Raw genomic sequence first — 19,302 nt, 5'->3', positions numbered from 1 at the left:
CACCACAAAAACTGGCTTGGATTCTCTACTCACACAGATGCAGCGGACAGCTCAACACATAGCTTCGCTATATCTCACTCCCTATCACAAATGGTTACGTTTCCAACCCGTTTCCTTGACCAGTAAGAACAACACGCATCACTTCTAGATCTGTTTCTGACAGCAGGTCCCGAGGATTTTTTTTTTACACAGTGATCACAACTTATCAAGGCCCTGAAGCCACTCAGGGATGAGGGTTATTGCAAGTACATTACGTTAGTGTGGAGATTTGATGAAGTGTTTACTTAAGGGGGTGGTTCATTAGGAATTTGTTAACGTTGAACTTGAAGAAATCCAAGTTGTAGTCCGGTGGGAAGCAGGCAGACGAAATAGAGTTCCACAGGTGTGCAGTTCTAAGCAAGAAGCTTTGTTCATGGAATCCGCGTTTTGATTTAGGCAAATATAAAGAGTGGGGGAAATTTTTCACAGTGGATTCAGCTAGACGGGTGTTTTTCGTGAAAGATTGGGGAGGAGGGACCAGAGATTGGAGTTCAGACGAGCACCTGCCATGGAAATAACGATAAAACAAGGATAGGCTCGCAACGTCTCTTCTGTGGGAGAGAGATTGCAGGGTAGAGAAAAGGGCATCCCCCACTAAGCCACGAAGTCTATTTTGTACTCTGTCAAGGCAGGATAGGCTGTTTTTCGCAGCTCCTGCCCAGATATTGCAGCAGTATTCCATCCTTGAACGTACTTGGCTTTTATATAGATAGAGAATTGCATCAGTAGTGAGATATCTTCTGAAGCGGTAGAAGGATCCCACCATCTTTCCAGCGACCTTGGCAACAGACTTGATGTACGCGTTCCATTTCAGATCAGGAGTAAAGGTCAAACCCAGAAGCTTAGCAAAACACAGGGCCTCACCCAGACGAGAGCCATCCATCACAATTGATGCCAGATGGGGATCAGAGCGTTGATGATTTAAGGATAGGAGTTTGGTTTGGGATGCATTAAAGGTAACCAGCCACATCTTCCCCCACTGAACCACGAGATCAGAGGAGAGAGAATCAGAGAGAACTTTGTCATTTACAGCGTTTGATGTGTTGCCGTAGATGGTCGTGTCATCAGCATAGATGTCAACGAATGATTTAAGTATGTGTTTAGGGAGGTCATTGATGTAGATCAGGAAGAGAGTTGGGCCCAGGATTGACCCCTGAGGGACTCCAGCATTTATATTGCAGGCCTCCGATTTTTGTCCATCTACCACTACTCTTATAAGCCTATCGAAGAGAAATGATTTAATGATTGAGAAAACATTTCCAGTTATATCGTAGCTGGAAATCTTGTGAAGCAGACCCTTATGCCATACCTTGTCGAAGGCCTTTGATATGTCAAGAGCAATTGTCCTAGAAAGGAAGCCTTTGTCAAGAGATTCACTAATCCTGTGGGATATAACCGTCAGCACATCTGCGGTAGATCTTACAGAGTGGAAACCATATTGTGTGTCACAAAGAAGGTTATTCCTGCTGAGGTGGTTGACTATTTCTCTATTTAATATGGATTCCAGCAACTTACTCATAACACACAGGAGACTTATTGGTCTGTACTGAGAGGGAGATGACTTATCACCTGAATTCTTAAATACAGGGCAAACTGATGAGGTCTTCCAGGGAGTCGGAAAGCACTTCTTAAGGCAGCGCTTAAATAGTTTCGTAAGTATGGGATTGTATAACAAATGCTGACAGCCCACTCTGGAACGCTGATCATGCAGTGATAATGGTCGAAATCGCCCTAAACTCTAGACCAAAACTGAAGAGCCAGTTCTCAAAACAACGAGATATTATAAAAAGGCTGACTGGGAAGCCATCAGAGATCTTATCAGAGATGCCCCATGGGGAAATATTTTTTCTCTTCCTGCTGAACAGTGCGCAAATGAGACCACTGAATGGTTCAAAACAGCAATTGAAGCACATGTCCCCATGCGGAAATTTTATAGTAAGCCCCACTCTCCCCAATGGTTTACTTCTACTTGCGCAACTGCCATTACCCAAATGCAGCATGCATTCCGCAGGTTTAACCGACATAAGTCCAGTTCAAACAGACAGAAGTACATAGAAGCTAGAAATAACGTTAAGAAAGAAATAGCGACAGCTAAGAGGGAATTTACGGAAACAACTAAATAACGCATCGAAGCACAAAAACTAGGACCTCGTGACTTCTGAAAAATCTACAACAGTGTAGTAAATAATGGGCAATCAACAATTCCCCCACTTACCAACAATCACGAGGTTGTTTGCTCAGCAACCGACAAGACTAATATGCTTGCCAGCCGGTTTGCCTCAAACTCCACACTGAACCCTTCCATCCCCCGTCTGACTTTCCTTTGCGGACAGACGCCACGCAAGACGATCTAAAAATCACCCCTGCTCAGGTACATGCTATCATAAAAAACCTTGACACTTCAAAAGCATATGGACCTGATCTCATTCCAGCTGTGCAAAAGTGCTCAGCCGAAGTAGCTCCAGTTCTCTCCAAACTCTACAGCATATGCCTTAATGAATCATGCTTTCCGGGCTGTTGGAAAACTGCTTCTGTGGTACCAGTATTCAAGAATTCTGGCGAACGAACTAACGCATCAAATTATCGCCCCATTAGCCTCCTCCCACTTTTCGCCAAAATATTTGAGACCATAATTAACCATGCTCTAGTCCGTCACTTTACAGATGCTAAACGTCTGACTGACAAACAATATGGATTTAGACAAGCCCGTTCCACAGCTGACATCCTCACTGTAATGTCTGAATGTATATACCATTCACTGGGCAAAGCGGGGGAGGGCAGAGCAGTAGCTCTAGATATACCTAAGGCTTTTGACATATATAAAAGCCAAGTACGTTCAAAGAAGGAATACTGCTTCAATATCTGGGCAGGAGCTGTTAAAAACAGTCTATCCTGCCTTGACAGAATACAAAATAGACTTCGTGGCTTAGTGGGGGATTCCCTTTTCTCTACCCTGCAACCTCTCTCCCACAGAAGAGACGTTGCGAGCCTATCCTTGTTTTATCGTTATTTTCATGGCAGGTGCTCGTCTGAACTCCAATCTCTGGTCCCTCCTCGCCAATCTTTCACGAAAAACACCCGTCCAGCTGAATCCACTGTGAAAAATGTCCCCCACTCTTTATCTGTGCTTAAATCAAAACGTGGATTCCATGAACAAAGCTTCTTGCTTAGAACTGCACACATGTGGAACTCTGTTCCATCTGCCTGCTTCCCACCTGACTACAACTTGGTGGTCTTCAATTCCAATGTTAACAAATTCCTAATGAACCACCCCCTTAAGTAAACACTTCATCAAATTTCCACACTAACGTACTGTACTTGCAATAACCCTTATCCCTGAGTGGCTTCTGGGCCTTGATAAGTCGTGACCACCGTGTAAAAAAAAAACATGGTACGGCATGAGGGTCTCCTCAGGAAAATTAGATCATACGGTATACGGTATCCCTGGTAGAATACTTAACATAATTAAATCCTTCTTAGATAAGAGAAAAATCCAGGTTGTCCTCGACGGTCGTACATCTAAATAATATCATATACATGCGGGAGTGCCTCAGGGGTCTGTCCTTGGGCCTCTATTGTTCCTAATATTTATTAATGACCTCCCCGACAAAACTGCCTCTGAGATGGGTATAGATGCTGATGACACCACATTCTATAACAGGAAAACAAATGAACATATAACTAAAGAAATGGCAAAACACTAGAGGATTACCTCCATTCTGTAATGGAATGGGGGGGGTAAACATGGATGGTCACATTCAATTGCTGTCAAGACTAAACTGGTTTCCTTCAATAATTGCAAGAAACCCTCTCTGCCACCAAGAGCAATGGCCAGTGACTCCCTGTCTGAGAGTACAGCTTTCAAACTCCTTGGCCTAACGTTCACAGGAAACATGAGCTGGAACAATTACATTGAAAACATTGCCAGGGCCGCTGCGAAGAATGTAGGCTCTCTCTGCCGTGCTAGAAAACTACTGACACCTGAAAGTATCCTGTACCTCTATAAGGCCACCATTCGCCCATGCATGGAGTATTGCTGTCATATTTGGGCTGGTACCTCTGCTACTAGTCTTTCGCTCCTAGACAAGGTTAAAAAAAGAGTCGCCAATCTGATAGGCCCTGAACTCGCATCTAAGCTTCAGCCCCTGTCCCATCGACGAAACGTTGCATCCCTCTGGCTGTTCTACAAGTATTTTAATGGTGAATGCTCAGGCGAACTGTAGACAGTTGTGCCCCCACGACGTAGACACCCTCGACAAACCCGACAGGCAGCTAAATCCCTACCCCACACAGTAGAGATCCCTAAATGTTAAAGATTTTTCTACTCCAGTAGTTTCTTCCCCAGAACCGCTAGACTCTGGAATTCCATTCCAGGTCCTTGCTTCCCTAACTGTACTGACACACAGAGGTTCAAGTGTAACGTGAACCGACAACTTGCTGCCCAAATCCCTACATAGTACCCCAGCAGTTGTTGCCCCTGATAGTAGCCCCCTACAGCAAAGTAGCAATGTGCCTTGTTTGGGGTGAAAATGTAATAAAAAATTAAAAAATACTAAATTGCTGAAAATCGTCTATTTTTAACAAAAAATGGAAATGTACAAATCTAAAAAAAAAAAAATTAAGACTTGCATCTTTTGTTAACAAATTCTGCGATAATTTCAAATAGTTTACAAACACTGCACTAATTGCAAATTGTTTACAAACACTGCGATAATTTAAAATTTTTAACAAACTCTGCGATAATTAAAAATTTTTAACAAACTCTGCGATAATTAAAAATTTTTAACAAACTCTGCGATAATTAAAAATTCTTTACAAATACTGCGATAATTTCAAATTGTTTACAAATACTGTGATAATTTAAAATTGTTTATAAACACTGCGATAATTTACAATTGTTTACAAACACTGCGATAAATTAAAATGGTTTATGAACACTGCGATGATGTTAAATTGTTAACAAACACTTTGATAATTTCAAATTGTTTGCAAACACTGCGATAATTTACAATTGTTTACAAACACTGCAATAATTTAAAATTGTTTATGAACACTGCGATAATTGCAAATTTTTAACAAACACTGTGATAATATTAAATTGTTTACAAACTCTGCGATAATTTTAAATTGTTAAAAAACACTGCGACAATTTACAATTGTTTACAAACACTGCGATAATTTTAAATTGTTTATGAACACTGCGATAATTTAAAATTATTTACAAACACTGCGATAATTTCAAATGTTAATTAATACTGCGATAATTTTAAATTGTTTACAAACTCTGCGATAATTTAAAATTGTTTACAAACTCTGCGATAATTTCAAATTGTTTACCAACACTGGGATGATTTCAAATTGTTTACAAATACTACAATTATTTCAAATTGTTAACAAAAACTGCAATAATTTAAAATTGTTTACAAGCACTGCGATAATTTCAAATTGTTTACAAACCCTGCAATAATTTAAAATTGTTTACAAGCGCTGCGATAGTTTCAAATTGTTTAAAATACTGCGATAATTTCAAATCTTTTACAAACATTACGATAATTTAAAATTATTTACAAATACTGCGATAATTTCAAATTGTTTACAAACACTGCGATTATTTCAAATTATTTACAAATGCTGCGATAATTTCAAATTTTTTACAAACACTACGATAATTTCAAATTGTTTACAGATACTGCGATAATTTCAAATTGTTTACAATCTCTGCGATAATTTCTAATTGTTTACAAACTCTGCGATAATTTAAAATTGTTTACAAACTTTGCGGTAATTTAAAATTGTTTACAAACACATCGATAATTTCAAATTGTTTACAAACGCTGCGATAATATAGAAGTGTTTACAAACTCTGCGATAATTTCAAATTGTTTACAAACACTACCTATAATTACATTTCTTAAAAACATTGCGATAATTTAAAATTGTTTACAAACACTGCGATAATTTCAAATTGTTTACAAACTCTGAGATAATTTAAAATTGTTTACAAACGCTGCGATAATTTAGAATTGTTTACAAACTGCGATAATTTCAAATTGTTTACAAACAACGCGATAATTTCAAATTGTTTACAAACATTGCTATAATTACAACTTTTTTAAACAGTGCGATAATTTCAAATTGTTTACAAACACTACGATAATTTAAAAGTGTTTACAAACACTGCGATAATTTAAAATTGTTTACAAACTCTGTGATAATATCAAATTGTTTACAAATACTGCGATAATTTAAAATTGTTAACAAACTCTGCGATAATTTAAAATTGTTTACAAATACTGAGATAATTTCAAATTGTTTACAAACACTACGATAATTTCAAATTGTTTACAAACACTACGATAATTTCAAATTGTTTACAAATACTGCGATAATTTAAAATTGTTTACAAACACTATAATATTTCAAATTGTTTACAAACACTGCGATAATTTACAATTGTTTACAAACGGTGCGGTAATTTAAAATTGTTTACAAACACATCGATAATTTCCAATAGTTTACAAACCCTACGATAATTTAAAATTGTTTATAAACTCTGCGATAATTTCAAATTGTTTACAAACACTGCGATACATTAAAATTGTTTACAAACACTGTTATAATTTCAGTTTTTTTAAAACATTGCGATAATTTACAATTGTTTACAAACTCTGCGATAATTTTAAATTGTTTACAAACACCGCGATAATTTCAAATTGTTCACAAACACTGCTATAATTTACAATATTTTTAAAACATTGCGATAATTTCAAATTGTTTACAAACACTACGATAATTTCAAATTGTTTACAAACACTGGGATAATATAAAATTGTTTACAAACACTGCGATAATTTCAGATTGTTTACAAACAATGCGATAAATTCAAATTGTTTACAAACACTGCGATGAATTTAATTGTTTACAAACGCATCGATAATTTCAAATTGTTTACAAACACTGCGATAATTTAAAATTGTTTACAAACACTGCGATTATTTCAAATTGTTTACAAACTGCGATAATTTCAAGTTGTTTACAAACACTGCGATAATTTCAAGTTGTTTACAAACACTGCAATAATTTCAAATAGTTTACAAATTCTGCGATAATTTACAATTGTTTACAAATACATCGATAATGTCAAGCTGTGTACAAACACTGCGATAATTTCAAATTGTTTACAAACACATCGATAATGTCAAGCTGTGTACAAACACTGCGATAATTTCAGTTGTTTACAAACACTGCGATAATTTAAAATTGTTTACAAACACTGCGATCATTTCAAATTGTCTACAAACTGCGATAATTTAAAATTGTTTACAAACACTGCGATAATTTTAAATTGTTTACAAACACTGCGATAATTTCAAATTGTTTACAAACTGCGATAATTTATAATTGTTTACAAACACTGCGATAATTTTAAATTGTTTACAAACACTGCGATAATTTTAGTATGTTAACAAACACTGCGATAATTTAAAATTGTTAAACTCTGCGATAATTTCAAATTATTAACAAACACTGCAATAATTTCAAATTGTTTACAAACACTTCGATAATTTTAAATTGTTTATAAACACTGCGATAATTTAAAATTTTTAACAAACACTGCGATAATTTAAAATTGTTTACAAGCGCTGCGATAATTTCAAATTGTTAACTAATATTGCGATAAGTTCAAATTGTTAACTAATATTGCGATAATTTCAAATTGGTAACCAACATTGCGATTATTTTAAAAATTGTTGACAAACATTTCGATGATTTCAAATTGTTAAAGGCGATTTTGACTAAAGTTAACGCATTATACAGCCTACCATCACCCGTGCATTTAAGCCCGGCATAAATATCCAAAGTATGTCCTTTGATATGACAGGGGCTCGTACGAAATGAGTTTTTCTGTCTAGAACACAATTGAAGCATGATACTTGACTGTTGCGTTTTAAACTTTAATTTAAGCGATATTATACAAAATAACTTTATAAAATCAACAGTAGGTTCTCTACAGGGGAATATAAAAGACCGCAAGAGACATGCGAAGTTTCTTCCCGGTATCCGCGATGGATTCTTAACTAGAACAGGTAATTAATCAATTTGATTGAAATTGCTTCAATTGATTCAAGCGATTTAGATGACAATAAAATCTGGTAGGGTAAAACATTCGTTGAACCATAATACAATCCCGACCAACATCGGGTCTCCCTACTTGTGTAGTCATAGATTTTCCTGATCAAGTTTTAGCTTACCTGAACTAACCCTCTTCAAGATCTCCAATGCATTTTTACGCGTGCACAAATTGGTTATGCCACTTTATGTATGGGTTTATCTATTTACATCTAAGTGTGTGTTGATTTTATGGAATGGTGTGACCCTCACTTGAAACCACACCAAAGACCATAACCGTGGCGGGAAACTTTGTTTTCATAACTCTCGGCACGTCCCTGGTATTCGTGGCAATTTAGAGGGTGCTGGAAATGGTCTTTTTGTCATAACTTAAATCAGTAGAGAGCATGAGTTGTACAGCGGCTCATCTCCGATCTCGCTTGTTCAACAATGTGTCAGTTTCAGGCATGATAGAAGGCTCCTATCGCTCTTGGGGGTTGTACACAACTGGCTAAAGAGTAGATGGTTTGTTACAAATAAAAGAAACCAGATTCTTTATCAAACTGAAATGGAATCGTGCCGGTTTTCCTTCGGAGACAATTTTATCGTTCTACCCTGTAATTTTGATCATGTATTTACATCTAGGTGTGTGTTTGTTAATTTTTTTATTTGAAAAAAACTAGCGGTAAACGTTTCCACCTTCATCATAACCAGTTTATTTGTTTTTAATTGTTGATTATGACGTCATCATAATTCGGTGTTACAAATAAAGTATATAAAATGGAGAAGCAGGAACGTGAACACTCAAAGTTGCTTGAAACAAGTTTCCAGGCATTATATACAAGCATTTCAAATTGCTGTAGGCTCTTGAAAATTCAGTATGTTATTGCAATATATTTTATGAGATGACTGACCAATTTTTATGAGTTCAGCTTTGAATGACCATTTACAGCAGGAATTGGAATACACCATATTAAATCCTGATTGTCACAGCTGGTGAATTTCAAAAATTTAATCTGGACGTGAGGACACTTTAGAAGAACGACATGCAATAAAACTTTGTTTTCATAACTCTCGGCACGTCCCTGTTATTCGTGGCAATTAAGAGGGTGCTGGAAATGGTCCTTTTGTCATAACTTAAATCAGTAGAGAGCATGAGTTGTACAGCGGCTCATCTCCCACAGAAGAAACGTTGCGAGCCTATCCTTATTTTATCGTTATTTTCATGGCAGGTGCTCGTCTGAACTCCAATCTCTGGTCCCCTTTAGCCAATCTTTCACGAAAAACACCCGTCTAGCTGAATCCACTGTGAAAAATTTCCTCCACTCTATATCTTTGCCTAAATCAAAACGCGGATTCCATGAACAAAGCTTCTTTCTTAGAACTGCACGCCTGTGGAACTCTGTTCCGTTTGCCTGCTTCCCTCCGGACTACAACTTGGATGTCTTCAAGTCCAATGTTAACAAATTCCTAATGAACCGCCCCCTTAATTAAACACTTCATCAAATCTTCACACTAACGTAATGTACTTGCAATAACCCTTATCCCTGAGTGGCTTCCAGGCCTTGATAAGTGGTGATCACTGTGTAAAAAAAAACAAATTTTGTTTTAAACTTTGGGAAAATGCCACAGAAACTCATGAAATGCTTTAGACTGCTTTTGGACATCTTGCATGAATCGAGCATCAGTTTTTGGAGTTGCCTAAGGGATTCAACGAAAGCACGGAGTGTGTGAGAGATGCTAAGAGGTGTGGGAGTTATAAGGAAGTCAGAACGCCAGAGTTGATTAGCCAAATAAAGAATTTCATGGTTAAGGACCGTTGTTTGTCTATAGAGACAATAAGTACACAGTTTGATCTCAGTGTGGGAACTATAAACACAATTATTTGTGATGAACTGAAGATGCAGAAAATTTGAACAGTTTGTCCCAAGGGGTCAGTCAACAACTCCATCCTTGTCATAGACTATTCGATTAAGGTGGGCATCAAGACAGTTCCTCACCCTCTCTCTAGTTTAAACCTTGTTTCCTGTGACTTTTAGTTATTCCCTAAGCTTAAGGTAAGCCTTGGAAGCTGACGTTATGAGACAATTGAGGAGATGAAAGAGGCTGTGACGAAGTTCATTGACACGCTCACACAAGAGGAAATCCATGCGGATTTCCATAAGTTGTTGGGACGGTACAAGTGCATTGCAGTCGGGGGAGATTACTTCGAAGGGGACTAGAGTTTTATGTGTGTACTATCCATAAAATTGGCCGTATGGAAAATGTCTGGAAACTTATTGAACGCAATTCGTAAAATATTTGAATTCGTTTTTAATTCTTGTCCAAAATAGAATTCATCGTTTTTTCACTAATCCATTAAGATGATTCATGAAGTTCGACTTGATTAATGTCTGTTTCATTTATTATCCATTTTATTATGTTTGCTTGTTTACAAATGGCGACGAGAATTATATATTTTTATTTAATGTATGTTTTCTTTTTGATTAAAGTATTTACTTATTTGAAAGGTGGGGAGTAATCTCTACTTGATAGTAAGTTTTTTGATGATCAAATCTGAATCTAAAATGTAATTTTGTTTATGTATCGACTATGTAGACGTTGTGTAAAGAAAGATGTCATATTTAATTAGATGTGACTGCTGTATTTGATTCGCAAATGATTATTTGTATTGCTTGTATTATTTTGTATGTTTCGGAGTACTGTTCTCAACTTGAGTGTTTTTTCAACACGTTTTGGCCTATCGTGGTATTGTTGCAAAGGAGGTTGGTTCCCTCAATCGTGCTAGAAACTACTCCCACCTGAAAGTATCCTGTATCTCTACAAAGCCACCATTCTCCTATACATGGAGCGGTGTTGCTACATCTGGACTGATGCATCTACCACTAGTCTTTCCCTCCTAGATAACGTCCATAAAATTCTTCAATCTAACAGGTCTCATTTTGTTAACGAAGCCCCAACCCCTGTTCTATCGCTACAATGTTGCATCTCTGTTCCTGTTTTATAAGTATTTTAATGGAATATGCTTTCAGGAACTCGGTGCGTCTATACATATCCACGCTAAACCGGTTTAGCAACAAAATCACACCCCTTCACTGTTGAGGTCCGTAAATGCCAGAAAACTTTCTACTCATGTTTTCCTTGAACAGCATGACTTTGGAATTCCTTTCTTACTATCTACTTCTATGACTGTACTGATATGCAGAAGCTTAAATGTAACGTAAACCAACACCTTGTTTATCTTCCAAAAGCATGGCCCCAAACAGTAGCACTTCACGTCCAAGCTGCGATATGTTTTGTTAGAGGTTAACATGCGTAAAAAAACCCAAAAAATAATCTTCGAGCTTCTTCAGGTGTATCTTGTCAAACTAAGCCAGTGGATAAGTAGCTGTTAATATTCTGCTGTAATTTACAATATTCAGAGCATCCGATACTTAGAATATAATTGAGAAATTTATGTTGGAAGTTTTCTGTTATTAAGTCTGAATCAAAAATGTAATTTTGGCTCTGCTATTTGAATATTTTGCACAAAAGATTGCATATGCCATACTCTCCAACTTTATTTAAATCTGCAAAACAGGGGTTTTATTATTTGAGTTATTTGGTCTACTTTTCTAATCCTGAGTTTTATTCTTCTAACATTTTGGCCGATTATTCAAGTGTCTATTGCCGAACTCGAGAATCTCAAGAGAAGTTCGAATTCACGGAGGTAACATTCTCTTATTTCATATCGCTATCACTAACGACTGAACCTTCAACATCTAGAAAGATGTCACTTACTACTGAATTTCAATTAGTACTTATCCGTTACGCTAGGGGTCCTTGTGTAAGTGGCACTCTTCTGGAAGTTGATGGTTAAATCCTTAGTGCGAACCATATTCAGAATAAAACTGCGAATTACAAAAGGCTTCTACCCTGTAATGGCTTACGATGGCATGCCGTGACGGGGATTTTTATACCATAACAGAGACAATATGAAGAAAAAATAGAAGGGAAAATAAACGACACACCGGAAAAATGCAGTCGCAAAGGAGGAACAAAAATACGCAGTCGCAAATAAGGACGTAATAATAAACCAGTTTGAAGTTGAAAAAAAAGGATATTGTACCAATCGATAGGTCAATAGTTTCTTTTCTTCTTGTTTGCTGACTTTCGAATTTTCATAGGTTCTATCAGTCATATTTTCTTGTTTTGTGAGGACTATGTTTACCGCAACTCTTGTTTTTTGATACGTTAGTCTTACGATCGGTTATATACATTATTATAAGAGATATTGTTTCATTCTCCTTTTAACGTAGCTTGTTTTGTTTCAGAGAGGAAGTTAGAATAAACCATTTTGACTTGAATATATTTTTATAAGTTTGTGTTTGGATTTTTTAAGTGGTATCTCCAGTTTTATTGTTATGAATTACTAAATTTTTTAAATTTAAAAACAATTGGGTGGGGGGTTGCTAAAAAAGTAAGTACTAAAAGATAAAAATAAGTCTGACTTTATTTCTATAAAGAGTAGTAATTTTGTTCGACGCATATAGGTCGTTTCCAATTGACTATTAATCCTGCCATTCGGAAAATGATAATTAAATATTGAGACATTGTGTTTTTAAACAGTATTTTTAACAAGAAACTGGAAAAACGCTCATTTTAAGCACAAAATATGCTGAGCAACTTATAAGCAATTTAATTTTATTTGCGAGGTTTTTAGCCATTTGATGCTTTCGTTTGTCGGTATTTTGCTACTTGGATTAAGATGTCACGTGGTATTGCCTTGTCCTACGTCCGCGCGAATTAAAAAATTTTTAGTAGTTTTAACTTTGAGATAAATACAAAGTTATGTGGCGGTCAGGTAGAACACTGGAAATAAAGGAAATTATTCTTTGAAGCTGAAAGTCTTTATAACGGTCAGGCGAAGTAGCTTGCATTGGCATTGCGGTAGAAAGATAAGTGACAACTAAACATTCGGAGCGTTAACAGACCTTGAGTATAGAGATGGAGCATGTAAATAGTGTCGAATTCTTTCTGTAGACTACTCGAAAGTTGTTGACAGAATTCGGACAACGAATCAAATTTCCTGGACATGGAACGAAACCTAGCCATTACAAGCTAGTGACTGGACTTTTGAATGATCAGGTTACTAAAAAAAAAGCTTGGACGATAGCGGAAATTAGAGAGTAGTGTGTGAATAAATAGTGCTCAATTTAGATACAACTGTTGATGCTTAATGATAAGATCAAACTCTATTGTGTCACGAAAATGAGAAAATGCAATAATTGTTGTATAATATTAATATCCGATTAAGTCGGGGATCAAGTCTCTCACGCGTTAGGTCAGGTGTCAACCGTAATTGTCTCGAATAATCCTGTCTAAAGTTACAAAGCACTCAGGAGACAAAATTAGGCCAAAATTGTCTTGAATAATCTCGTCGAAAATGGTTTGTACCGTTAAGAGACAAAACGTGGCCGTGGACTGAAAAACAGTTTTATTTACTAGTGTTCTCTCAAATAATTTCGTTAAAACTGAGAAATAAAGGAACAAATGAGTTACAGAACTAGGAAAGAGATTAGTCCAAGAATGTGTAATTCTTCAGGTAACTTCGCAGAAATAATTCCATGTAAACATAAGGGAGCGATCAATTCTATTTTTCTCTTTTATATTTCAGTTTCTGTCTAAAATTACCGACTTACGCAGTAAAATAAGACAGTTAATAATTACTTATTCATTTCCTACCCCATGAATATGCAACACAATGGTGGAAAGTGAGGAAAGTCAAGCCAGTGCCCTGATATAAGAACTTGGGTTTGACAAAAACTGTCTCAACAGCTTCGCCGACATTCCCAAGTTTGGGTGCCTAAAGAAGCAAGCAATAAACTTTTTCCACCCAAGGTTTGGAAGAATGTACCTTCTAGGGCCACCAAACATAACTAAGCGATACAGATAGAAGATTGTTATCTCTCATAATGGTGTAACTTTATCGGATCGATTGCCGAGAATGAATTCACGACATCGTGAGAATTGGAATCAATAGTAAGACTATAGTAAAAAGTTCGCTTAAATACGATTTTTTACAATGGGTCACCACTTATCTAGGTCCGTAGGCCACTCGAGAATAAGGGATAATGTGTGTACAGCAGTCGTCGGGATAATAGCGCAGTAGTTGTTCGTAGTAAAAATCTAGTATAATTAGATTATTTAAGAGGACAGTTCAACAAAAGCCTGTTTAAGTTGGACTTGAAGACGATAATATTGTAGTCAGCTTAAAGTAGACCAGCGGAACACGGTTCCACATACAGGCATTTCTAGAAAAAAAAAGATTTGTTCATGGAATGCACGGTTTCTGAACCGATAGAGAGTGGGGAGTGTTATTAATAGTGGTTTTAGATGAACGAGTTTTTGTGAAAGACAATATTTCGAGCTCAGACGAGCACTTGCAATGAAAATAATGATAGAGCAGACAAGCCCGCAAAGTCTCTTATGTGGAGAAGAGGTTGCAGAAAAGAATAAAGGCAGGGCAGGGTCTCCAAGCAGTGTTGGTGAGTCGTTTAAATTGTTATCTTTATTTAAATCTTAATGTATTAATATGTTTATGGATTAAATGAGTTTGACGCACAGGATGTCCCAATATATTACGGAGTTTTTTAGCATTAAAAATTAAACAAGTTGTTGCTCTAATAGTTTTATTAATGTAGGATAGCACTAATCAATTCGGTGATCACTATGGATTTAAAACCTCAAAATTCAAGTTGTGACTTGTAGGCGTTTTCATTCACGTCCATTACCTGAACCGTTTCTTCGTGCCTACCGATTAGGTGAAACTACCAAAGGCGACTTTTGGATAGCTTACGATAAAATGATTATCCTATAATATACAAGCAGGCCACTCGACATTGCTCGGTCATAAAATGCGTTTATATATGATATTTTAATTCATGCATATTTCGGATTTGTATTAAAGTATCAATTCTCTAATGATTATAATATTGTATCCAAAATATTAGAGTGGCCGTGCGACGTTACCGGATCGACAAATACGCCCTAATATAATATTTTAGCCAATACTCTATTGGTTATTATATTTTACCCAATATATAGTAATAATTTCAAAAGTATACAAAAATCATGACGACTGCCATCAACTAGAATCGAAACCAAAATCTCTAGCGTTTCAGGATTAGGTCTTACCATCTTAGCAAACAGATTGATGTAAAAACTCTAAGAATTCACTGTCTTTAACACAAAAATGTGTAATTGCACATGCACGACAGGGGACTTTAAGTCGACTTACGCCAGATAATTTCCAATTTTATAAATTTTGATCCTTTAGCAAATATTTTTACCGGCTAAAACAAATTGAATTTGTTACACAGGTTCAAATTCCCTATATATCAAGTGTAAAGTCCGTAGAAAAACATTGACAGAGTAATTTGGCAGAAATCGTTCTTCAAACAGTCAGTCACACATACAGGCAAGGTCATATATATATATATATATATATATATATATGTGTGTGTGTGTGTGTGTGTGTGTGTGTGTGTGTGTGTGTATGTATGTATGTATACAGGGTGTCCGAAAAGAAGCTGATGGTTTTTAAAAAATTCATAACTTTCTTAATTTTTTATATTTTTCTTTTATTTTTTGAGATCATCTAGACTAACCGTTCTAAGGTCATCATAAGTCGTTACACTACTGAGGACCGGATATTTATCATAGAGTCGTATTTTCGGTTGAATGAGTCAATATCAGAAACTCAAAGGGAATTTCGACGAAACTTCAACACAAGAAATTCCCTTACTCCCAATGCAATAAAAGCTATGGGGGCTCGATTTTATGAGCAAGGGTCTGTATGTGACCTCCCTAAATATGGTAGACCCCATACGGCAAGAAGTGATGAGAATCGTCAGAGATTAGCAGAGAGCGTAGCCAGGGATCCATCATCACCAGTAAGAAGGAGATCAAGTCAAATTGGGGTCTTTCGATCAATGTTGTTTCAGCGGGACGGTGCAACGGCGCATACGGCACGAGAAACATTAAATCTGCTCCATGACATATACGGCAACTGAATATTTTTTCTTGGCTGTGAGATTAATTGCCCACTCCGCTCGCCAAATATTACATGTGCAGATTTCTTCCTTTGGGGTTTACCTCAAAAAGCGGGTATACGCAAAAAAAAAAAACAGCCATAATAAATGTCCTTAAAACAATATAGAGGAGGGAATTAAGGACATACGCCCTGAAACATTAAGTGATGTGCTAGACAATGCCCTGCAGAGAGCATAAGAGTGTGAAAATGAAAATGGTGGACATTTGAGTAACATCATTTTCATAACTAAAATTAGACCTTGTGAAAAACATACCCTAGATTAAGTTGTGTAAATAAAATTAGAATAAGTAGACTATGATATATTACTATATCTCAAAAAATTCACGCAGAGGCTCATCTATCTACATATGAAAATTGGTAAGCTTAACTTAAATATTGAAGAAGTTAATCAAATTAAAAATCCGTCAGCTTCTTTTGGGACACCAGAGAGGTCAAAATCTCCCTGGACAAACCAAATAAAAAAGCCATAAAAAGCAATAAAAATTCAGCATAAACACTTACAAGCCTCCACCCCTTGGAAAAACTTCAAACTAACTGAAAATCGCCATTTTTACACATTTGAAAATAATTTCTGACGAGGACGCATCAGACCGTCTGAAACGTACGTAAACGATTTCAATAACTTAAAAACATTATTACAATGATCCAAACATAATTCTCAATGAAAAACCAAGACATGGAATAATAAAATAATGTTAAAAATACACATTGTTGGTGACTACTCCCTTATTTAAATATACATCTTTCTTTCGTTGGAATTTATTAACCCATTTTATATATATATATATATATATATATATATATATATATATATATATATATATATTAGTAGCAGGCTGGCCGGCCTTGTCGGATCGTTACGGTAAAATATATTTTCATTTTTGCAGATTTCGCATTTATTATTATATAGCCACATTTTTATTGATTATTATATTGTGACCAACATATAGAAGTCGCCGTCAGACGTGGCCCGATCGTAAAATACGCTTAAATATGATATTTTAATTTGTGCAGATAACATGTTTATTGTAATAGTGTCAATTTTCTATCGATTATTATATATTATCTAATATATAGCAGTTATCTCAATTATAAACAGATATTACATGGGTGCCATAAACTAGAATTTAAACAAAAATATATAACGTTTCAGCCTTAGTAGTTACCGTTTGAGCTATTATTAAATGGATATGAATACGTTAAAATTTATCCGACTATAACGTATCACATATATCTTCATAATCACGAGACAAAAATTTAATCTTTATAAGCTGTAAATGAAATTATCAATAGCGTTCCAGATTGTGTTTTGGACACTTGCTTTTCTTGCCGCACACGATTTGAAGACTCCCCATGTTGTATTCAACAGGGAAGCAGGTCAGGGGAACAGTGTTTCAAAGGCGGTCAGTCCTGGGAAAAAAGCTTTGTTCATGGAATCTGAGTTTAGATTTAGGCACAGATAGAGATTGAAGAAAATTATATATAGTGGTTGTAGCAAATCAAGTGTTTTTTGCAAAAGTTTGACGAGTGAGAACATATATTGGAGTTCAGTCGAGCACTTGCCATGAAAATAGATTAGAAACGGGTTCGCAGCATCTCTTCAATGGGAAAGAGATTTCAGGGAAGAGAAAAGGGCATCACCTACTAGGTTTCGAAACTGGTTTTGAACTGGATCTATGCCAGATAGGGTGCGCCGTGTAGCTCCTGCCAAGATGTGGCAACATTACTCAATTTTAGGATGTATCTGGCTCTTATACAGATAAGGATGACATTGGCAGTGAGATAACTACTGGGGCGGTAGAGTGACCCAACAATTTATTCAGCGATTTTGTCAACAGATTTGATGCATGTGGTTTATTTCAGATCAGGAGTGAAGGTCAGTCCCAGATGCTTTTCAAGACATTACTTTGCAAATAAGACTCGTATACACACACACACACGCATATATATATATATATATATATATATACTCCTATAAATTTGTACTATTGTATACCCTTATAATATTTTTTGTGTATTGATATTCATATTTTAAACCATTTTTTTCTATTTAATTAAAAAGAAAATACCGGTTTTTAGTTCACAAACATGAAACTTAATATGTAGGGTATTTGAACCCATATGAAACTTTATACTTTGGTTTTAGCCGGAGAAAATCGGTGCAAGAAGGTGAAATTAAAAAAAAATGGAATTTGCGTGGTGATATCGAACGATGCCATTACGAATATGCATGCGTAAAGTAACACCTATTAGTTTATCTTTCAATTTTTAGCTTTGCATCAAGCATGAGTTCATAACTTACGCATTAACGTCAAGGAAAAAGTGAATCGTAAGTTAAGCATTTTGGTTTCGATTCTCGGTGGTGGCGCATGAGTCATTTTTTTTAACTTTTAAATCATAACTTTATACTGAGTCCAATATAAGCTAATATATAAAAAGCAAAATGCGTGTGTATATGTGTGTGTTTGTATGTCTCGTAAAAACTTTCGATAAAGGCGACGGATCCTGACGAAACCTTCAGACGACAAAAATCGGAAAATTGGCCCAAAACATTTATTCGTTCACCCTCAACTGGGCAGTTTTCTGCAGGGAGGGGTAGGATTTTCCGACGCCATTTCTGCAAGTCATATTTTCTTTTCGATAAACTACGCTTAATTTGAACGCTTCCGACTTTCGGTTGCGTAATGCAGCATCTTTCACTTTCTTTTCCGCCTTCGCGTCACGTGTTCGAGCCTGCCTGCTTCTACCACGTTTTTAACACTTCTCTTCACCCTGGCTGTCTACTGTTGTTTGATTCCCTCCCACCGCTACTACCATATTTTTAACACGTCTCTATACCCAGGGTTCCTTACTCCACCTACACACCCGGTCAATGCCGGGTACTCTTCCCCGCTACTACAATTGTATTTACCTCTCTCTCCATCCGGTCTGTCTACTGTTGCTTTGATCATTCCACGCTACTAGCACTTTTTTAACACCTCTCTCCACCTGGACTTCATACTGTTATTTTAACCCTCCTCTCACACTTCTCTACACCCGGGCAACGCCGAGTACCCCCG

The sequence above is a fragment of the Euprymna scolopes genome, chromosome 38, assembly GCF_053919585.1.
Source record: "Euprymna scolopes isolate OS-2025 chromosome 38, ASM5391958v1, whole genome shotgun sequence".
In the NCBI taxonomy this organism is placed as follows: domain Eukaryota; kingdom Metazoa; phylum Mollusca; class Cephalopoda; order Sepiida; family Sepiolidae; genus Euprymna; species Euprymna scolopes.
The sequence above is the reverse complement of the archived record's forward strand: the minus strand, read 5'-3'. Positions refer to the sequence as shown.